Consider the following 24,218-nt stretch of genomic DNA (forward strand, 5'->3'; position numbering starts at 1 on the left):
TGAGTGGCACACAGCCTCTCCTGCCTCCTCCCTGCTCTTCCTTCCAGGATGGCAATGAACTCTGTAACATGACTCCTTGCTCCAATTTCCACCAGGCCTGCCCTCCCTAGACTTACCCTGACTCTGCATACATGCTTTTCAAGAGACACAAGTTTGTCTTGTCTGGAGTACAATGTAATTAGAAAGCAATTTGGCCCACACACGCAGCTTCCATGGTCACTTGGCACAGCCTTACCCTGCCTCTGGCAGGACTAGTTTTGCTCTGCATTGGCTGTCCTCCGAGATGTCTAGCAGCTCAGGGATCCTCCTCCTCACTTGCTCAGAGCCCAGGCTTGGCTGACTCAGGGAGTGTCAGGTGCTGTCTGCTCAAAGCCTCAAGGGTCACCCTGTAGCCTTGGGTCAGCTGTGCCCCAAATGGCCTCGGGCACAAACAAAGGAGGCTCAGCCGCCTCACACCAGCTGCCTAACCACTCATCCCCAGTGCAGAGACCATCCCAAGGCACATTCAGCCCCCAAATCCTCCTCATTATGTTGTTCACAAGCTTTCCCTTGAGTCCCAGCCCCCTGGCTCCAAAGTGAAAAACATTTTTCACTAGGCTCTCTCCATTTCTGTCCATAAGATGCCATGCCTGTAACTTTGGCACTCTCATTTCTGCTCTCAATACCCTAATTCAAGCTTCTTATCCGAAACACTATAACAGCTTTTCAGCTTCCTTTAATTCTAGTATCCTATGGTCAAATTACTTTTCCAAATACATAGCTTTGGAAAAGTAATTATTATAACACTAGAGGCCCGGTGCACAAAATTCGTGCAAGGGGGGTGGGGTGGGGGTGGGAGGAGCTGTTCCTCAGCCCGACCTGAACCCTCTCCAATCTGGGAGCCCTTGGGGGATGTCCAACTGCCAGTTTAGGCCCGGCAGTTGGACATCCCTCTCGAAATCTGGGACCTCTGGCTCCTAACCGCTCACCTGCCTGCCTGCCCTAACCACTCTGCATGCCTGCCTGGTCCTCCTAACTGCCCTGCCCTGCCTGCCTGATCCCCCTAACTGCCCTCCCCTGCTGGCCTGGTTGCCCCTATTAACTTTTTTTTTTTTTAAATCTTATCCCCTTCACACACAATTGTATTTGACTTCCTTATTAGCTTCTCCCTCTCACACAATTTTTCTCTCTCCTTTATGTAACACTGTTTCCTACTGACTCATCATTTATAAACTTTTCTTTCCTCCTTATTTCCTACTTCTGTTCCATCATCCTTCTTCCCATCTTTCTCCTACCCTCCCTCCCTCCCTCCCCAGATTCCTTTTTTCCTTTATCTTTACCCCTCCCCTTTCCTTCCTTTCCACCTTATTTTTTTTCTTCACTTCCTCTGTCGGACCTGCTTTGCTCCCTCCCCCTTTTTTTCCTTCTTCTCATTCTCCTTTTAAGCTCTACCAGCTCCCCTTTAAAACTTTTCTTCCCTCCCTCTTTCTCATCCACATTCTTCTCTACTTCCTTCCACTGTTTTAATATCTATCTACCTGCCTAATTAGTCACTATCATTATCTTTTTTTCTTTTCTGACTCCTACTTTTAAAATCTGTCCCCAGTACACAACTGTACTTGATTTTCATTATAGCCCCTACAGTTCACTCACACATCCTCTTTTCTTCTTTAACTCTGTTCTCTACTGACTCCTTTATAAAGTTCTTCTCTCCCTCCTTTCCTTCTTAAAGTTTCTGTTAGGGGGGAGGGCATTAACCCCCAGCCCAGGGCTCAGCCCCTCCTTCCCCAGCCTCCCCACCACTGTCCTGCTCCCATTCCCTGCCCAGGACACCAGCCCAGTGAGGGTGGCCGAGGCCCACGCAGCCTGGGTGCTGCTGCCGCGAAGCAGGAGCGCCTCCGCCCAGAAGGCCTCGGATCGTCCTCCATTCTGTCCCAGACCTGTGGACGCCTCCCAGCCAACGGCCACAACTGCCCTCCTCCTGCATCTGTGCAGGGGTCCCCAGTCCACCCCGCCTGCACCCCGCCCCTTGCCGGGCGCACCTGCTCCCCGCCCCCCCCCCGTGGTCTCCTCCCCCTTCTGCGTGCAGTTTCTTTCCACTCCTAGTGTATCCTATCCCAGTGGTCGGCAAACCGTGGCTCGCGAGCCACATGCGTCTCTTTGGCCCCTTGAGTGTGGCTCTTCCACAAAATATCACGGCCTGGGCGAGTCTATTTTGAAGAAGTGGCATTAGAAGAAGTTTAAGTTTAAAAAATTTGGCTCTCAAAAGAAATTTCAATCATTGTACTGTTGATATTTGGCTCTGTTGACTAATGAGTTTGCCGACCACAGTCCTATCCTATGCCGGGCCTTGCAGCTGCCTGAGCAGAGGGTAGGGACACAGCCTGCTGATCTGGTTGTGACCCGTGACGCTGTAATGGACAAATTTGCATATTCCTCTATTATTAGATTAGATTTTATAATATCTTTCTGCTCACTATAGGCTTCTTGTGGCCTATAGTTTCCTTAGCTGGGTATTCTGTTCTACTGCCTGTTTATGTAAATAAAGTTTTATTGGAACACAGCCATAACCATTCATTTACATATTGTTTGTAAATGGCAGAGTTGAGTCATTGTGACAGAGACCACATGGCTTGCAAAGCCTAAAGTACTATTTGGCCCTTTATAGAAAAGCTTGCTATAAAATTTTGCTGACCCTTCCTCTAAAATATAGTCCCAAATTTCCTTTCCAACTTCATTTCCTTATAGCCTAGGCCAGTGGTTGGCAAACTCATTAGTCAACAGAGCCAAATATCAACAGTACAACGATTGAAATTTCTTTTGAGAGCCAAATTTTTAAACTTAAACTTCTTCTAATGCCACTTCTTCAAATAGACTCACCCAGGCCGTGGTATTTTGTGGAAGAGCCACACTCAAGGGGCCAAAGAACCACATGTGGCTCGCGAGCCGCAGTTTGCCGACCACTGGCCTAGGCTTCCCTACATTTGTGCCCTGGCTTACACCAATCCCTAGGGAAATTCACCCCTCCAGGCCCATCACGTGTGTTCTACTCACTATGCTTTCTTGACTCCTGCCACAATGTAATGCCTCCCTGCTTTGCACCCTCCCTCATCACTCTTTGCCATGGCATTTTGCACATTCTGACTTTTGTTGTAAATGTTAATGTGTGTATTTTGTTGTTTCCACTCAACTCAGTTGAGAATCTATGCTTCTTGAGGGCAGGAGCCATGTCTCAGCTCTCTTCAGCTCTTAGTCTAGCTCCCTCCACATAGCCATTCAATAGATATTTGGAGACTAACTTGACTAAAAGATGAGGAGTCTTTTCTTCCAGCACCTTCCAGAATAAATAATCAACATTTCCTTCTGGAAAAAAAACAAGGTAGGAAAATGAGGTGGGAGTAGATACAACCTATTCTTCCCTAAGAAGTTAGTATTCTTAAGAGGAGGCACATTTAAAGAGGGTTTTTTTGGTGATTGTTCTATTTGTTGCTAAGTGATTGGGGAAGTACACAGATCCCACAGAAGAGACCCCTTAAAGAAAGAAGAGAGTCAGACCAGAGGAACGTTCAAGCAAGAGAGAGACTTTGCTTCCTCACACATTAGGGCTCCACTGCAGGAAACCATTTCGAGGATGATCTGGCCACCAGACTGGCCAAAGGGCATAAGTGGCATGGTTTCATGAGCTTTCACAGAGGGCTTCAAATCCTTTGTGGATGAAAAGACCATAGAAAAGGGATGAAGAGAAAGTAGCTGAAGGATCTCACAAAAAAGGGGCCTTGTGTCCAGAATATTAGAACCAAGAGTTGTCTGAATTGGGGTGGGGTGTTGATCTTTCAGAATTGACCAGAGGCTGGGAGATATATATTTCCTGTGGCTACTGTAACAACTTACTATAAACCAGGTGGTTTAAAACACATATGTCTTCTCTCATAGTTCTGGAGGCCAGAAATCCAAAATCAGTTTCACGGGGCCAAAACCAAAGTGACATTAGGCCCCAGACTCCCTCCAGAGGCTTGAGGAGAGAACCCATTTCCTTGCCTTTTCCATCTTCTGGTGGATGCTGGCATTCCTTGGCGCATGGCAGCATCACTCCAATCTCTCCTTCCTGGTCGTCTCATCTTCTCTTCTTTCTGTGTCACATATCTTTCTTCTCCCTCTTATAAAAATACTAGAGGCCCGGTGCATGAAATTCATGCACAGGGAAGGGTCCCCTCAGCCCAGCCTGCACCCTCACCAATCCAGGACCCCTGAGGATCGGGCCTAAACTGGCAGTTGGACATCCCTCTCACAATTTGGGATCACTGGCTCCTAACTGCTCACCTGCCTGTCTGCCTGGTCGCCCCTAACTGCCCCCCTGCCAGCCTGGTCACCCCTTACTGCCCCCCTGCCAGCCTGGTCACCCCTTACTGCCCCCCCTGCCAGCCTGGTTGCCCCCAACTGCCGTACCCGCTGGCCTGGTTGCCCCTAACTGCCCCTCCACCAGCCTGGTTGCCCCTTACTGCCCCCATGCTGGCCTGGTAGCCCCCAATGGCCCTCCCTGTGGGCCTGGTTGCCCCACGCAGCCTGCCGCTCAGTCATTTGGTTGCCCTTCACTAATCCCCCTGCCAACCTGGTCACCCCATGCAACCTGCTGCTCAGTCATTTGGTCGCCCCTCACTAACCCCCCTGCCTGCCTGGTCGCCCCATGCAGCCTGCTGCTTGGTTGTTTGGTTGCCCCTCACTAACCCCCCTGCCAGCCTGGTTGCCCCACACAAACTGCTGCTCAATCATTTGGTCGCCCCTCACTAACCCCACTGCCGGCCTAGTCGCCCCACACAGCCTGTTTGGTCATCCGTTTGGTTGCGATGGTCACTTAGGCTTTTATATATATAAATTTAGGCCCCATTGGAATAATTCAGGATAATATCCCATCTCAAGATCCTTAACTTACTTCTATCTGTAAAATCCTTTTTCACCATAAAGGTAACAGTTCCAGGGATTCAGATCTAGATATCTTTTGGGGCCAATATTGAGCCCTTCATGGGAGGCCTCTAAAGAAAAGCAAGCAGGAGGAACTCACAGGGGAGATGTAGTCTGCTGGGAAGTAAAGAGGTCACAGTGGTAGTGGGTGAATGTGGAATGAGGGGCATAGGGAGAAATGTGGCTTATTGAAAGGTTATGTAGTGTAGGGCACTGTTCTTAGGACGGGGACCCTGACAAACCAGAGTATGGGATGCATGAAATGGGTCAGTGGTGGCAAAATGCTGCATGGAGGTAGATGCAGGTTCAAGTTTTGTAGGAACTGTTACTTAGACAATCTTGGAAAGATTATTTTTATGAAAAATAATCCAAAATTACAAATATATTTTTATGGAAGTGAATTTTTATTTTGAATAATAAAAGAAATCACAATAAATCACACACTGTGAAAAACCTGACAAATACTACCAACATCACATATCCAGAAAATAACATACTTTATTAACTGTCTGATGCCACTCTCTGACATTTTACCCCCTATTTTGTTGCCTGAATACTTTTTGAACATCTCTTTGTGAAACAGTAACTTCATAATATTTTCTATATAGAGAGAATTCAGTTATTTCTTCTAGCATGACTGATCAAAATATGGCTTTTATAATTGACTAGAGGCCTGATGCACAAAATGCGTGCAGGGGAGGGAGGAGGGTAGTCTGACTGCCAGTTTAGGCCTAATTTGGCAGTCAGACATCCCTCTCCCAATCCAGGACTGCTGGCTCCTAACCGCTCACCTGCCTGCCTGCCTGATCACACCTAACCACTTGCCTGCCTGCCTGATTGCCCCTAACCACTCTGTCTCAGCCCCCACTGCCACGGCTTCATCTGGAAGGATGTCCAGAATGACCTCCAGAAGGTCATTCAGTTGTCTGGTCTAATTAGCATATTATGCTTTTATTATCCTAATATATAAAAACCTTGGGTCTGCAACAACCGAGAGGCTTGACCAACCAGAATTCAGACCTGCAGTCAGTGCTGGGTTGCCAGGGCATGGTGGCAGGCATGGTGACCCAGCACTTACTGCTGAGGGGGCTGTGAATCAGGCCCAGAGAGAGGCCTGAAGAGAGAAGCAGGGTCTGATCTGTTGATCTCTCTCTCTTTAGCTCCGGGCCTGGTCAGCAGCCGTGCCTCCATTTCTCTCCAGGCCTCCACCAGGGCTGCTGATAAGCCCCGCCTTTCTGATCAGGCCCCGTTGATAGGCCCAGAGACGATGACTGGCATAGAAACCGACCAATCAGAACCAAATTGGCTGGCAAAGGAGGGCAATTGGGGGCAAGATCAGGCCTGCAGGGAAGGGCAGTTGGGAGTGAGATTAGGCCGGCAGGGGAAGGCAGTTGGGGGCGATTGGGCCAGCAAGGGAGCAATTAAGTGTTAATCAGGCTGGCAGGGCAATGGTTAGGGGGTGATCAGGCTGGCAGGCAGAAGTGGTTAGGGGCAATCAGGCAAGCAGGCAGGCAAGCTGTTGGGAGCCAGCAGTCCCGGATTGTGAGAGGGATGTTCAACTGCCAGTTTAGGCCCGATCCTTGTGGGATCAGGCCTAAACCGGCAGTTGAACATCCCTCGAGGGGTCCCAGATTAGAGAGGGTGCAGGCTTGGCTGAGGGACACCCCCTTTCCCCCCAATGCATGAATTTTATGCTCCAAGCCTCTAGTTATAAATAGTTTAGAAAAGTTTGTTCATCTTCTCAAGCAGCATTGGTATTACCTGGTAAATTTCTTTGATTGTTGTCAAACTTGGAAAAGCCTCTTTTCAGTCCATTTCATATACAAACTGGTAAAAATGTCCTCTCTCTCTATTTATAACACCATGAGAATTGCCCTAAAAGTACAGGAATTTTGATCATTTTCATTTTGTGAAAGTTTAATTTAAAAAGAACAAAATGTGTGATGCACTTATGATTGTACATGTTTTATTATCAAGTAGAAATCCTGACAGGAGAGGGCTTCCATTTTGGTTCAGCACTGATAAAAAGTGAGGTTTTTATTTGTGACTTTACACACTTGTTTGGAAGAATTTACCACAGACTAGTTTGTGGCTCTGTACATTTCAAATCTTATTTTTTCTGCTGGGTAGTCCAGGACCTTTTCATATCTCCTCTGGCTCATTGTGTTGATGAGTTTCCTCAGTGGGTGGTATTCCCCACAAATATTCCTATTTTGGGATGACTAGTAGTCACTTAGTTATGCTCAAGAGAAACCACAATCTCCATTAATATAGCTTTCTAAACCAACATTAAATGTATCCCCAACTCAACTTCCCCTTAGCCATATTCCCCAAATGCCCATGTGCATTCTGATGCCACCCAGCACAAGGGGAAGTATGTAGAATGAAAGTTGGAGTGGAAAGAGGCATTGGCCTTAACTGATTTTGGTTAAAATATTTTACTTTTGAATTGGAAAAAAAAAAAACACACGCACAAAACCCACATTATATGAGTCTTTCACAGGGCCTTAGGAGGAGTCAATGCAAGCAAGAGACTCTGAGTCTCAGCCTTGCTATCTTCTCAGTCTAGGAGTCACTTAGATGTGACCCTTTAATAAGATTGCCCAGGAGAGAGAGCTAGGGGCCAGAAAGATGTATTCTGTGCTAACAAAGTCTTCAGATCTACCTGGCTATCTAATCACTCAGGCATTCCCATAGTCATAGTATAATAAGAGCCTCTTACTTTTTTTTTTTTTTTTTTTTTTTTTTTTTTCTTAATCTGGGTTTTAAAAATCTACAGAGTCACTCTGGAAAACAGTTTGGCACTTTCTAAAAAAGCTAAACAGAGAATTGCTCTACAGTCCAGCAATTCCATTCTTAGGTATATACCCAAAGAAATCAAAGGTAGGGACTCAGATTCTTTTATACCCATGTTAATAGCAGCATTATTCACAGTAGTCAAAAGGTGGAAGCAGTTCAATGTTTATAAGTAGATGAATGGATAAATAAAATGTGGTATATACATACAATGAAATATTATGCACCCATAAAAGGGATGAAGTTCTGATACATGTTAAACATGGATGGACTTTGAGAACATTATGCTAAGTAAAATAAGCCAGACACAAGAGGACAAATTTTATGATTCCACTTACATGAAGTATCTAGAATAGGCAAATTAATAGAGACAGAAAATATATTAGAGGTTACCAGGGACTGGGGGAAGGGAGAAATGGGAATTATTGCTTAATGGTTAGAGAATTTCCATTTGAAATGTTGAAAAAGTTTTGGAAAATAGTGATGATGATTGCACAAACTTGTAAATATAATTAATGCCACTGAATTATACACTTAAAATTATTAAAATGATAAATGTATGTAATGTATATTTTGCAACAATAAAAAATAATCAAAAAAGTGAGGTAATATTTGAGCATCAGAAATGAATTCATTCACATCTAGCTATTCATGCATAAAAAACATCTGGCAGAATATTTACATTAAAATATTTATCTAAAATGATTGCAATTTTTGGAATAAGATTTTTATAGAGTTGACCTCATATTAAACACATTTTACTTTTAAAATCTTGCAGGTTAATTACCAAACCAATTAAAATTGATATTAACCTGGCATTCATTCACCAATGCTCCCTACTTGTCAATAATCCACTATAGATGAATCCAATGGAAGCAAACCCTGCAGCTTCTGAGAGATGGTGTGGGTTGTGTTTACCACTGTTGTCATAAAAAAGAAAGACTTAGTTGGTGGTGACTAGCCTGCGTTAATTTCTTTCAGACCCTGAGATTCCCTAAGGTTTGTTAAATGCCTCCTTGGCTATCTGTTTAGACACTGGCAGCCAGCTGGAGATGAGGGCAACCAGGTGATCTCCTAGTGGTTTCATCAAGAGCATAACAGCATTGATAAGGGAAGCTGAACTGAAGATGCATGTGTTTCCTGAACACTGTGAGTCATCTCTCTAAATGTATATGCCATCCTCGCCCCCCCTCCCCAGGTTCCAGTTACTCTCTCAGTTGATTTATCTAGGACAGCGATTTTCAACATTTGCCATCTCACAGCACACATAAACTGATTACTAAAATTCTGCGTCACACCAAAAAATATAACTTTTGCTGATCTGACAAAAAAAATTGGTATAATTTTGATTCATTCACACCAGATAGTTATAGTTGTGTTGGCTGTTGACATTATTTTTTCATTTGACAATCTAAAGGAAAAGAGACAGTGCCCTTGGCTAAACAGCCAGGTATTGCTCGTTTGTGTGCCTCTTGCATGCAACAGACAGGTTGAAAATCACTGACCTACAAAATGATCAGAACCTCTATTAGGTAAGGGAAATAATGCTAACTGCTGAACTCCAGCGTGGTTTAGCACAATAGAAATTATATTTTTCATTCAAGCAAAATCTCATTTGGCTATTCCTGCTATGCAGGTAACTTCAGTGTTCAGGAATCTGAACTTCTTCCATCTCATGGCTCCTCCATGTCCTAGGCCAGTGCTTGGCAAACTCATTAGTCAACAGAGCCAAATATCAACAGTACAACGATTGAAATTTCTTTTGAGAGCCAAATTTTTTAAACTTAAACTTCTTTTAATGCCACTTCTTCACAATAGACTCGCCCAGGCCGTGGTATTTTGTGGAAGAGCCACACTCAAGGGGCCAAAGAGCCACATGTGGCTCGTGAGCCGCTGTTTGCCAACCACTGTCCTATGCCTTTGGAGTGGTCTGCTGATCCTATGCATATGACCAGTAGAAGGAGGAGAGAGATTGTGCAAAATGGCTAAGGTAGGTTTTTATGTGCCAGGTTTGGACATGATACATGTGACTTCTGCCTACATTCCGTCGGCCAGAACTCAGTCACATGGCCCCACCTAGCTGCAAAGGAGTCTGGGAAATAGATTTTGGTAAGTACATAACAGTGTCTCTTGCCACAGGGATTTTATAAACTATACTAGTGGCCCGGTGCACGAAATTCATGCACATTAAAAGGGGATTAATTAGAGGGAATAATTTAATATTGCTATTTGCCCTTTCTCTATAATAGAAGTGTCAGAGATGAAAGAAAATTAGTAAAATGTATATGAAAACCTTCCTCCTGTTAGAGTCTGGGGCAGACCACGGGACCCAGAGTCAAGTCCCCGCCCACCCACATGCGCCTCAAAATTGCCGGCCCCCACCCCCATTGGGCTAGATCCAGATCTGGCCAGTCCCACCCTTGTCAAGCCCCACTGGGCAGGGGAAGTAGCCTCAAATCCCCTGGCCCAGCGCAAGGATGGGGGGGCATGGCCTGAGGTCCCCCAGCCCCAACCAAGGTGGAGGGTGTGCCTTGAAGTCCCCCATCAAGCCCCGCCAGGTGGGGGACATGGCCTGAGATCCCCTGTTAAGCCCTGCTAGATGGGGGGCATGGCCTGAGGTCCTCTGTCAAGCCCCACCAGGCAGGGGGGCGCAGGCTCACCCCTGTCAAGCCCCACCAGGCAGGGGGGCACAGGCTCAGGTACCCCGGCCCGGCACTGGGAGGGGGGCACAGCCTCAGGTCCCCTGTCAAGCCCCACCAGCAGAGGGGTGCAGCCTCAGGTCCCCCGTCAAGCCCCACTGGGCGGGGGGTGTGGCCTGAGTTCCCCCAACCCAGCACTGGGGGTGCACCTTGGGGTCCCCTGTCAAACCCCGCTGGGTGAGGAGTATGGCCTGAGGTCCCCTGTCAAGCCCTGCCAGGCAGGGGGGCACAGCCTGAGGTCCCCTGGCCCGGTGCTGGGGTGGGGGATGCAGCCTGAGGTCCCCCGGCCTGGTTCCGGGGTGGGGGACATGTCCTGAAGTCCCCTGTCAAGCCCCACCTGGTGTGGGGTGCGGCCTGAGGTCCCCCGGCCTGGGCCTGGGACGGGGAAGCAGCCTGAGGTCCCCTAGCCCAGCACTAGGATGGGAAGCTCACCTTGAGGTCCCCCATCAAGCCCCGCTGGGCGGGGGGCATGGCCTGAAGTCCCCCAGCCTGGTGCCAAGGCGGGAGGCATGGCCTGAAGTCCCCTGTCAAGCCCCACCAGGTGGGGGGTGCAGTCTGAGGTCCCCTGTCAAGCCCAGCCAGGCAGGGGGGCGCAGCCTCAGATCACCTGGCCCGATGCTGGGGTGGGGGGTGCAGACTGAGGTCCCCCGTCAAGACCCACTGAGCAGGGGGTGCGTGCTGGTGCCAGTGTGGGGGCATAGCCTGAAGTCCCCTGACAAGCCCCACCTGGTGGGAGGCACGGCCTGAGGTCCCCCAGCCTGGCGCTGGGGCAGAGGGAGCAGCCTGAGGTCCCCTAGCCCAGCACCAGGACAGGAAGCGCACCTTGAGGTCCCCTGTCAAGTCCTGCCCGGCGGGGGGCATGGCCTCAGGTCCCCTGTCAAGCCCTGCCAGGTGGGGATGCGGCCTGAGGTCCCCTGTCAAGCCCTACAGGGGCAGGGAGGGCGTAGCCTCAGGTTCCTGCTGATTGCTCGTTAAGGCTCCTTATGGGAACTTGGCTTCAGCTGTGGGTGCAGCCATCTTTGTGAGGGAGTGATGGTCAATTAGCATATTCCCTCTTTATTAGATAGGATGATCAAATGTCTCTTCCCATCACCTGTACCATTTTATCTTCACTCCATTATGAGATAGGAATAGTCTCATCTTTCAAGGGGAGAAAATGGAAACAAAAAAACCTTAATCTCATGGCTCCAGCTGGGATAAAGAAACCTGGCCTCTAACTGTGCCCAGGAGCCAGCCCTTCTATCTTCCTGGCTGATTGCCTGGGTACCTTCTCTAGTGACCTGCTCTGAGCTACAGGGCAAACTAGGACAGCCTCTTCTCAGAGAGAGACCTGCTTGGACATCTGGGATCCAGATGCTGCTGGCTTCCTTAATGGCTCTGAAAGGTATTGTACTTAAGCCCCCAAATCCTGCAAAGTCTGCATTTTGTCTCAGAGAGATCTTCTCTCCCCTTTTTCACTCTTTGAGGACTGAATTCTATAGAGCCAGTCTTCTTTGACAGCTGACAGGGAATTCTCAGTGGAGGACAGTTGATTTTGGAACAATGCCTGCTGTCAGTCCTATAAAGCCCAGTTTACTGACCTATGATGAAAAACCCATCTGCTTTTGAAGTTAATCATTTGTGGGGGGTTATTCTAAAGTTAAGCTGAGATGGTGCACAGAAAAGAATGTGTTCATTTGTTTGATCATCCCATTCTCTGCCCTCTTTTTTTTTTTTTGTGACTTTGTATATTGTCCCAAGCAATGCATGTGGCTAGGATATCAAGACACAGTCAACAGGAAGTACTTTTTGCCTGCTCTCTGTGCATATCTCGTACTATTCCTCTGTCCTGGCACTTTATTTTTCATGAAAGTGATCCTAGAGAGGAGGTTTGCCTCTCCTATGTGATCTCTTAATCCATAATATGAATAGCAACATTAAGAGTTGAGTAGATTCATAAATGGTCAGTTCATGATCGGCTTTTAGGGGAAACAAAAGTGCATTGCTTCAACTTTAACTTGCCAAGTTTGAGATAAAGAGCTACCACAACTTTGACCTTTCTTTACAATGTATACTTTAGTCACAGGGAGCCCTATGCTGGATGGATTGTGTGCTGGCCCCAGGAGGGACTTTTATGTTCATCATAGCTCTATTGCTAACGATGCTTCACAAATAACTGCGAGGAAAGTAAATATGTATTATATTAACACATATATAATGGCAATGAGGCTTAAAAATACACTTGCTTGAGCAGTGGTCGGCAAACCGCGGCTCGCAAGCCACATGCGGCTCTTTGGCCCCATGAGTGTGGCTCTTCCACAAAATACCACAGCCTGGGCAAGTCTATTTTGAAGAAGTGGCGTTAGAAGAAGTTTAAGTTTAAAAAATTTGCCTCTCAAAAGAAATTTCAATTGTTATAGTATTGATATTTGGCTCTGTTGACTAATGAGCTTGCCGACCACTGGATTAGGGAATATGGCTCTCATGTGTTCATGTGAGCAGGATAAGGAATTCTGTGTTCCATATTTTTGTCTCACTATTTCTGAATATTTATCTGTTCAGATTTGCCTCATCTGCACCATAATGGAGAAGGAAAAGATGTGCTTTTGGGATACTTTCAGATTCAAGGAATAACATACCTTATCAAAATGGGATTTACTCACTCACATACCCGAAGTCCTAGATGTAGAGTGTTGCCAAGTTTGGTTAAATTAGTGGCACAAACACATGGTCTTTTGGCTCTGCAGTCCTCGGATGTACCTCCTGATAGCCACAAGTTGGCTGCTGCAGCTCCAGATATCATATCCTCATTCAACTATGGCCAAATGCTGCAGTGTCTTTCTCCTTTTTATCAGAGAGAAAGACCTTTCTTAGAATCCCCAGCAGATTTCACTTGTATCTCATTGGCCTTAAGGGAGTCAATTCTTATTAATATGATCATTGGCAAAGAGGAATGGAATTATCATAACTGGTTTAGGGCACTGGTTCATAAACTTTAGCATGAATCAGAATTTCCTGGGAGCCTTGTTAAAATGTACATTGCAGTGTTCCACCACCAGAGTTTCTGATTTAGTACCATGTATTGGGATGGGGCCTAATAATTGACATTTCTAATGTGTCGCAAGGTAATTTTACTGCTTGGTCTGGGGAACACTTTAAGGACTAATGGTGTAAATCTTACTTCGTCATGTTGTGGGGTGAAGAATGGGGGTGAAGGCAACTGGGGGGAAATATCAGGACAAAGTCAGCAAAAAGAAAGCTTGTTAGGTAGGTAACCTGCCCTTTCCAACCCATGTTTTCCTTTCTCTCTGTCTTCTGAATATATACCTAAACTCTTTTGATTTTCTTTAAGGACCATTGTAGATTAGATGATTTTACTGAAATATTTTCATTAATTTGATTCCTATAGAACATCTTATTCCTTTGAGATGAACATAAATTCTAATTCCATCAGTGTATACTACTTAAATTATAGAGCTTAAATTATTTATTTCACTATCTAGCACCTTTTTTCTTCTCTGTATCATGTAGTTGTCTTTGTGTTTGTTCGGTCATCCAGGTTTATTAGATGCATCTTAAGTTCTTCACAATCCTCTTTAGCTCTTAACAAACTAAACACTTTCATGTCATCAGCAAATTTTTCCACACTGCCATTCACTTCATCCTCTAGGTCATTAACAAGTATATTGAGCTAAATCACTGGAACTACTAACTTGGACTTCAGAAATTAACAGCATCTGAAATGTCTTACCAAGGGTGGCAGCAGCCTTTGTTCATTATATCAGTTTCTAACGTTTTTTAAAAAAGTCCAGGGAGTTCCAAAATAGTGGCTGTGTAAGTAGAAGCTACACTGATACTCTCCCAGGATGAAACTGGAATTACAAATAAAATACAGAAAAGCCATCCTGAATAATTAACTGAAGACTAGCTGGAGAGAACCTTTATAACCAAGGACTGAAAGTGGAGACAAAGAGACTGGTAGGAAGTGCAGAGGTGCATAAGGGCTGACTTGGCTCCCACAGACAGCAGGTGAAGTTCCGGAGGGATATCCCAGCAGTCTGTGTGTGTGTGTGGGGGGGGGGGGGGCAGGGGTTGCCCACTGAGAAATCTGGAGCCTAAATCCCAATCTGGGCTTCCCAGCCCAGAGCACCAGAACTGAGAAAGGTGCCCACACAACATCTGGCTGTGAAAAGCAGAAGGGTTGCTGTCTGTGAGGGAGAGATGGCTGGAAATACAGGCACCCTCTTAAAGGGTAAGCACACAATTTCATGTGCACTCACTCACTTTGGCCTCCAGCAGAGGGAGGGCAGAGTGGACTAGAGCTGGGTGAGCAGAATCCAGGATTGGGTGCATTGGGGTTAGAGCTTGGAAGGCAGTTTCCTGTGCTGAGTCATTCCCTCAAACTGCAGAGGTCATTTTCTCCATCAGACCTTTACCATCTAGGCAGCTTTTGCCTGAAAGGGAAAAGCAATTGCCTCACCCTGTGGTCAATAGCCTGAGGCTAATCAAGACTGAATAACAATCAGACAGAACACAGTCAGAGTCAGATCTCCAGAAGATTTGATTCTTTGCCTGATCTTCTGGACCTGGGGCTGGAACAGACAAACCTTGGTGCACATCTTGGTTCTTTCCAAAAGCACCCAGCAGATGGATCCACAAGCTGTGGATTGCTGATAGACCCAAACAGGGTACACAGGGCATCACAAACAGCATCTGACATTGTCCTGCACTAGAGACTGGGAAGCATAAACGATCTACCTAATAGAAGATCTATATAGTCACAAACCCAAATAGGCAGTCAAAATGGGGAGATAAAAAAATAAGCCCAAAATGAAAGAACAAGAGAGTTCACCAGAAAAAGAACTAAATGAGATGGAGATAAGAAATTTATCAAATATAGAGAGTTCAGAATAATGATCACAAGTATGCTAAACAGCATGAGAAAATATCTAGAAACTATGAAAAAAATAGTCAGAAATGAAGAGTGACATAGCACTAATAAAGAACACATTGGAAGAAATACACATCAGATTTTGGGAAGCCAAGGATCAGAACAATGAATTAGAAGACGGGGTAGAAAAAAAAATCACTCAATCAGACAACTAAAAAGAAAAAGCAATTAAAAAACAGAAGGACAACTTAAGGAAGCTATGGGACAACATGAAACATAACAATTATCGCATCATGGAAGTACCATAATGGGAAGAAATTGAGCAGGAGATAGAGAACATGTTTGAAGAAATAATGTCAGAAATATTCCCTAAATTGGTGAAGGAAAAAGTTACACAAGTTCAGGTGGCACAGAGAGTCCCAAGAAAGAAGATCCCAAATAGGCCCATGCCCAGATACATCATAATTAAAATACCAAAAATTAAAGACAAAAAAAGAGAATCTTAAAGGCAGCAAGAGAAAAGCAATTTGTTACCTAAAGGAGCTCCCATAAGGCTGCCAGCTAATTTTTAATCAGAAACTCTTCAGGCCAGAGGGAATGGCATGAAGTATTCAAGGTAATGAAAAGGAAGGATCTGAAACCAAGATTCGTATATCAAGCAAGGCTATCATTCAAAATAGATGCTGAAATAAAGGACTCCCCAGACCAAAAAAAAAAAAAACCACACACACAAAAAAAAACTAAAGAAATTTATCATCACTAAACCAGCACTGCAAGAAATGCTAAAGGGACTACTGTAATGAGAAGAAGAAATACTAGTATATGTAGAGAAACATAGGAATAAAGAATTAAAATGGCGAGGACATGCTTGTGTGCAGGACAAAGTCGTAGTGGCCATAGCAGGTGAAAAGGTGACAGGATTGTTGCCTCAGGTGCAGGTATCCTCCAAGGCCTTCACCGTGGACTTCCAACATTGCTCTGGGAGCAAGACCAGGAGTGGGGGGCCTGGCCTCCTATTCTGAGAGCAATAGGGACTGGTGGGGGTGCCTCTGGCAGCTGACCCTGGAGACCATCAACATCAACAAGGACCCTTATTTCATGAAGAACCACCTGGGCTCGTATGAATGCAAGCTTCGCCTGACACTCCACAACAATGAGGGGAGCTACCTCACGCACACCCAGGGGAAAAAGCACAAACTTGGCCCAGCGAGCAGCCAAGGAGGCTAAGGAGACCCCTGCCCAGCCAGCACTGGAGAAGGTTAAGGTGGAAGTGAAGAAGTTTGTGAAGATTGGCTGCCCAGGCTATAAAGTGACTAAGCAGAGGGACACAGAGATGGGCCAGCAGAGCCTCCTCTTCCAGATCAACTATACTGAGATCACTGACGGTATCATGCCACACCACCACTTCATATCTGCCTATGAGCAGAGGATGGAGCCCCCAGACAGGTGCTGGCAGTACCTGCTGATAGCTGCTGAGCCCTACAAAACCATTGTCTTCAAGGTGCCAAGCAGAGAGACTGATAAGGTCGAGGGCAAGTTTTGGACTCACTGGAACCAGGAAACCAAGCAGTTCTTCCTTCAGTTCCACTTTAAGATGGAAAAGCCTCCTGCCCAACCAAGCCTCCCCGCTGGGCCTCCTGGGGTGAAGCGGCCACCACACCCACTGATGAATGGTTTGCCCCCACAGCCATCACTGCCTGAGTCTTTGCCTTCATCCCCACCAGGAGGCCTGTCTCTGCCCCGCATGCCACCCAGTGGGTCTACACCTGCAGGGCCCCAGGGCCCTCCCCAGCTGCCCCCGCCCCAGTGCCTGGAGTCTACCCTCCAGCACCAGTGGTCCACCCACCAACATCTGGGGTCCATCCTCCAGCTCCAGGGGTCCATCTCCCAGCAGCAGTGGTCCACCCACCAACATCTGGGGTTCATCCCTCTGCTCCCAGGATTCACCCTCTAGCCCCAGGAGTCCATCCTCTAGCCCCAGGTGTCCACCCTCCCCCATCTTCTAGAGTCCACCCCAAGGCCTCAGGGGTACACCCATAAGCTTCTTCAATCCACCCTCAGGCCCCAGGAGTACACCCCTCCGGGCCCAGAGATGCACCTCCAGCCACCTGGGGTACACCCTCCTCCTCCAGGGATTCATCCTCCAGCTCATGGGGTTCACCCCCCGTCTTCTGGAGTTCATCCCTCCAATCCCAGGGTCTACACCCTGGCTCCCATGTTCCCGATGATGAGACCCCTGCTGCCCTCTGAGGGCCCTGGAAACATTCCACCCTCTCCCCCAGCCAACTGAAAAGCCACCCCTCCTCATTAAAAGTCTACTTTCCTGTTTTCCTGTCTTTTCTCCCTGATCAAAATTTGGTGTTTGTGTAAAGGGCTATGCCATGTCCCTAGATCTCATTAAACAGCCTTCTCAGGCAAAAAAAAAAAAAAAAAAAAAAAAGGCAATAAAGAAATACCTATCAATAATAACCTTAAATGTATATGGATTAAATGCTCCAATCAAAAGATATTGGGTAGCTGAATGGATATGAAAACATGACCCGATTATATTCTGTCTACAAGAGGCCCACCTTTAAACAAAAGATGCAAACAAGATGAGAATGAAGGGATGGAAAAAATTTTTCCATGCAAATGGAAATGAAAAAAAAAAAAAGCTGAGGTAGCAATACTCTTATCTGACAAAATAGACTTCAAAATGGAGGCCATCACAAGAGACAATAAAGGTCACTACATAATACTAAAGGAGTCAATCCAACAAGACAATATATCCCTCGTAAAGATATATGTGCTGAATATTGGAGAAGCTAAGTATATTAAAAAAAAACAAAACACTTCTAGAGGACTTTAAGAGAGAGATCAACAGCAATACAGTCATAGTAGGGGACTTTAACACCCTGTTGACTTCACTGGATAGGTCTTCCAGACAAAAAATTAACAAGAAAACAGTGACTCTATCAGGGGTCCTCAAACTACGGCCCGCGGGCCACATGTGGCCCGCTGAGGACATTTATCTGGCCCACTGGGTGCCACTGCCTGTCCTGCTTAGCAGCCGACTCGTCCCGGGCCTGCAGTGCGCATAGGAATTTGTTCATAGTTTTTTTTTTTAAACTATAGTCCAGCCCTCCAACGGTCTGAGGGACAGTGAACTGGCCCCCTGTTTAAAAAGTTTGAGGACAGACTGTCAAATTACAGCAGTAAGGTTAGGGAGAGGTGGGGGAAATAAGAGATCAACTGAAGGACTTATATGCATATATATAAGAGTAACCAACGGATGCAAAACATTGGGGGGTGAGGGCATGTATGGGAGTGGGGTGGGATGGGCAATGGTAAGATATGTACACATATAATACCTTAATTTAAAAAAATAAAATAAAATAAAAATAAAAATAAAAAGTTTGAGGACCCCTGCGATACACTGGATCAGATGGATTTAACTGACCTTTATAGAACATTTTACCCCAAAGCTGCAGAATATATGTTCTTCTCAAGTGCACATGGGTTATTCTCAAATATAGACCACATGTTAGGACATAAAACAGGTCTCTATAAGTTCAAGTAGATTGAAATTATATCAAGCATCTTCTCAGATCACAATAGAATGAAATTAGAAATCAACTACAGGAAAAATACTCAAAAACATTCAAACATATGGAGGCTAAATAACATGTTATTAAACAATGAATGGATTACAAATGAGGTTAAGAAAGAAATAAAAAACTTCCTGGTAGCAAATGAAAATGAACACACAACAACCCCAAATCTATGAGACACAGCAAAAGCAGTCCTGAGAGGGAAATTCATAGCACTTACAAGTCTACTTGAAAAAACAAGAAAAATTAATAAGAAACTATTTAACCCAACAACTTAAAGAATTAGAATAACAAGAAATGTCCAAAGAAAATAATAAAAATTAGAACATAAATAAATGATATAGAGAGTAAAAAAAATACAAAAACTCAATGAAACCAAGAGCTCATTTTTTGAAAAGATAAACAAATTGATGAACCATTAGCAAGAATCATTAAGAAACAAAGAGAGAGGACCCAAATAAATAAAATCAGAAAAGAAAGCAGTGAAGTAACAACTGATACTGCAGAAATATAAAGGATTGTAAGAAAATACTATGAATAGCTATATGGCAACAAGCTGGCCAATGTGGAGGAAATAAAATCCTAGAAAAATACATGCCTACAAGTCTGAACCAGGAAGAATCAGAAAACCTGAATAGGCCAATAACAACTGAGGAAATAGAAACAGTAATAAAAAAACTCCCAGCAAAAAAAAAAAAAAAAAAAAAAAAAAAAGCCCTGGCCTGGAAGACTCCACGGGGAAGTTTTACTAAACATTCAAAGAAGAACTATCACCTAGACTTCTCAAACTACTCCCAAAAATCCAAGAGGAAGGAACATGTCCAAGCTCTTTTTATGAGGCCATCATTATCCTAATTCCAAAACCAGATAAAGGCACTATAATGAAAGAGAATTATGGGCCAATATCTCTGATGAACCTAGATGCAAAAATCCTCAACAAAATTTTAGCAAATAGATCCAGCAATACATTAAAAAGTTTATACACCATGATCAGGCAGGATTTATTCCAAGAATGCAAGGCTGGTACAAAATGCACAAATCAATGAACCCAACACATTACATAAACAAGTTGAAAGACAAAAAATCACATGATCATATCAATAGATGCAGAAAAAGCATTCGACAATATCCAACACCCATTTTTGGATGTTTCTTTTGATAATATTGGCTATCTTGACACCAATATCATATTATCTTAATTACACTATTCTGTTCCACTGATCAATATATCTATCATGATGCCATTACAGTCTCTTAATTGCTAAATGCCGGAAGCCAATTCCAGCATGTCAGCAGGGCTGAATCATCTGGGAATGGCTGAGGGCATTTCCCCAAATCTAAAAAAGGATGCATAAAATGATTGCTTGCTGCCAGACAGCTCAGGGCATTTCAATCTACATGTTATTGCCTCCTACTGGCCAAACACCTGAACAGCCATAGGCAGTTCTTCCAATCTGACAATGGATTGTGAATACAAACCTACCCTTTGATGTGTATATCTCCACCTTGCCTTAGGACAAATTGTGTTAATAAAAATAAAAAGCAAGGGGTCCTGAGACAAGGAGAACTTAGTTCCTTTGGCTAAGTCTTCTCTGACTCCCCCAAATGCCTTTCAAAATTATGTTTCGTCTCTGGACTCTTGATTAATTTATGCACAGCACCTTCTCCAGGTTCCTGAACCCTTCTAGATGCCAGATCAAGACCACTGGCATTAGCTAAAGTTTTATAAGAAATATTGAATAAGGTAATGTGAAATATTTGTTCCTATTTTTCAAACTTGTTTTGGTTTTCCTAGTTCTTTACATTTCCATAAGTATTTTAAAATCAGCTTGTCAGTTTCTGTAAAAAAAAATTACAAAATGGATTTTGATTGGGAATGATTTTTTTCTATAGATTAATTTGGGGGTAATCTGACATATTAACTATATGGTGTCATCTGACCCATTACACTGGCAAATCACTTCATTTATTTAGGTAGTTTTAAGTGTACAGATTTTATACATTTCTCTAAACTTATTCCTACATATGCCACATTTTTATTACATTTTAAATGGAATTAAAATATTCAATAGCTAATTGTTCACTGGTAATATATAGAAACTAGAGTCCTGTATATGGATTTGTGCACCAGTGGGGTCCCTCAGCCTGGCCTATGGGGATCAGGCCAAAACTGGCTCTCTGACATGCCCTGAGGGGTCCCAGATTGCAAGAGAGCACAGGCCAGGCCAAGGGACCCCAGCAGTGCACCATCAGGGCTGGGGAGGGACTGTGGGAAGGCTCCAGGTATGTCTGGCCCATCTCGCCCTGTCCTAATGGGCTAGACCCCAGCAGCAAGCTAACCTACCGATTGGAGCATCTGCCCCCTGGTGGTCAGTGCGCATCATTGCAACTGGTCCTATGGTCGAATGAACGGTCAGACTCTTAGCATATTAGGCTTTTATTATATAGGATAACCAATTTTTGCATATCAATTATATATTCTGCAATCTCCCTAAAGTCACTTATTAGTCCTTATAGCTTTTTTGTAGATTCCATAAGATTTTTCTTATGTAGATGATAATGCCATCAACACATAGAATCAGTTTTACTTCTTCAGGAGAAAATATTCAAGTCCTTAATTATAAGTATGAGGTTAGCTATACATTATCCATTGCTAACTTTTATCAATTTGAGGGAATTTCCTTCAATTCCTAGTTTGTAGTTAATTACACATATATTAGGCCACTGGATGCTGTCCACAGCTCAGAGATATGGTTCATGATTTTCAGTCTTTCTTCTCTCTGTATTTCATTTTGTTTAATTTCTATTGGTATGTTTTCAAGTTCACTAATCTTTTCTTTTGCAATGTACTCTGGCTGCTTTGACATTGAGATTACACAGGTTAAAATTTGATATGACTTCATTCTCATGGTTTGACTTTGAGCAAGTTACCAAGTCTCATTTTCCTCATTAATAATTCAGGGGAAATAATAGTTCTGGGAGGGTTAATTTTATGTATCAACATTGTTAGATTATGTTGCTCAGCTGTTTGGTCAAACATTAGTCTAAATATTGCTGTGAAGATATTTTGTAAATATGACCATCATTTACAATTAGTTGACTTTAAAGGGAGAGTACCCTTTATAATATGGGTGGGCCTCATGCAATTAGTTGAAGCAAAAACCAAGGTGTCTGGGTCAAGAAGGAATTCTGCTTCAAGACTTTAACATAGAAATCCTGCCTGAGTTTCTATCCTGTCAGGCTGTCCTATGGGTTTTGGACTCAAGACTGCAACTCCAACTCTTTCCTGAATTTCCAGCTTTCTGGCCTGCTCTATAAATTTTGGACTTCACAGTCTCTAAAATCACATGAGCCAATTTTAAAAATAAATTTCTCTAAGCAGAACAATTATCATGACCAGTTCTTTTGTTCTCTCCAAGTCTCTTTCCTATACTTTCCCTATCATGTATTTAAAATGTTTAAATAGAAGCCCGGAAAAAATGGTGGCGGAATAGAAAGATGTGTCCCGAGCCTTGTCCTGGAACAGATAGAAAGAACAGCTGAGGGTCGCATGGGGAGTATATGTTGGTGAGTTGAAGGACAGCTATACTTCAGGAGACAGTGGGGGACTGCTGGATGGGGCTCCGCTGATTGGGCAGCCCCCACTGCTGCTGGGTACCCTCCCGGAGCAACTGGCTCGGATACAGAGACCACGCCATCTTGAAGGGGAAAGTGGATGTTATAGGAAGCCTGAAAATATACAACTACAGCACCAACTGAACAACTGCAAGCCCCAGAATACTGGACCCCAATTGGCACAAACACGCGGATTCAGAGGAGCTCTACACTCCACCACGGAAAGATCAGATTTCGCCTGGGATAAGGTGAGGTCTCTGGTCCTGGCAGGAGAGAGAAACGCACACACTGTGGGAGCTGGAGGACCTGGGGAAGTCTGCGCCTAGAAAAATCCGTGGCTGTTGGGGCTGGCATGAACTGTGAATGTAGAAGGGGGTCCTCAGAGCTGCTAACAGAAGGGAACTCCAAAAAGCAACCCATTTTGATCTGACGCAAAAGGACAGCCTAAAAATTTTAAAAGTATGCCGGCTGCTTAGACCCAAGGGGGAAAAAAGACTGTACAGACTTGCGTGCAGTCCCAGAGTTTGCCCACTTACACTGGCTCTTTTGTTTCTTTTTTCTTTTTCCTCTTTAAATCCTTCCTTCTGATTACTAAGCCCAATACATAGGATCACCCAACTGGGGACACCCTAAGAGACTGCAGGGGAAAGTTGTTTTTCTGGAACCTGGGGATCAGAGTGGGGAATAACCATCAGAGAACCAGCTCTGGGGCAACCCACTCCCACAAACTGGTATTGAGTGCCACAGGGAAAGCAGGATCTAAGCACTGGCTAGAGAAGACCTATAGACATGGAGGTCAATCCAGAAACACTGCCAACCAGGGGTTGAATCACAAATTGACTCTTGTGTAAACACAAATAAAAAAGTACAAGAAATTAAGACACTGCTTGCTTAAAAATCAAGACTGGCTTACAACACTGAGGAGCAGTGGAATGCAGGGAACTGAAATACTGTCCTGACTAGGAAACAGGCATGCCAAACAGAACATTAGAGGAACTGAAAGACCTTCACTACTGCACATTTTTACTTTTTAATTTTTTTCATCTTTTACTTAAGAAACTATTTTTTTTCTTTTTTCCTCACTTGATTTTACCTTTTTAATTATTACAATTTTATTTTCAATCAGTATTATTACTACTACCATTTTACCTTTTTTTTTTTTAAAGTGTCATTTTATTTTCTCTTTATTTTACTTTGGGATTAGTGTCCTACATTCTATTTTCATCTTTCCTTTAGCATCATTTTACTCTATCTCAACTTTACCTTTATGCCATCACTCTCTTCCTAACTTTTCCCCTTTTGTTGTCCTGTTTCGCTTACCCTTATCCTGCTTGATTTTCCCTATTCTTTCTTTTTACCACCTATTAAAATTTCACCCTACTTATATATCTAATTTCTAATCCCCTGCTCCAAGTCCATACATACCTCTCTCTTCTTTGTCTTCACTATCCAAAAATTGTTTTTCTCTCTGCTCTTTTGTTGTTGTCTGCTTGATTGTTGATTATATTGATTTTTATGCTTGTTTGTGAGATTGTTTTGCTTATTCTTTTTGTTTGTTTGTTTTTTGCTTCTGTTTTCCCTCACCTCGCTTGATATTAGTTGTTGTTTGTAGTTTGTATTCATCTCCAGGTACTTGTTGCTGGCATTTGTTGGGATTAGTGGCTGTTCTATTGGAGTTTTCTCCCCATATATATAGTTTGTTCCCCTCTT

At 44.2% G+C, this 24,218-nt stretch overlaps 1 pseudogene across 1 annotated transcript in view; it reads left to right on the forward strand.

The window, feature by feature from the left end:
- Nucleotides 1-17,593, forward strand: part of LOC308240723 (splicing factor 3A subunit 2-like) — a 94,535-nt pseudogene extending 76,942 nt beyond the window's left edge. The window contains exon 3 of the transcript in view: nt 16,182-17,593. The product of the transcript in view is annotated as a splicing factor 3A subunit 2-like (transcript). The remainder of the gene's footprint in view (nt 1-16,181) is intronic.
- Nucleotides 17,594-24,218: the final 6,625 nt, after the last annotated feature.

Source organism: Plecotus auritus (assembly GCF_963455305.1).
Source record: "Plecotus auritus genome assembly, chromosome: 1".
In the NCBI taxonomy this organism is placed as follows: Eukaryota; Metazoa; Chordata; class Mammalia; order Chiroptera; family Vespertilionidae; genus Plecotus; species Plecotus auritus.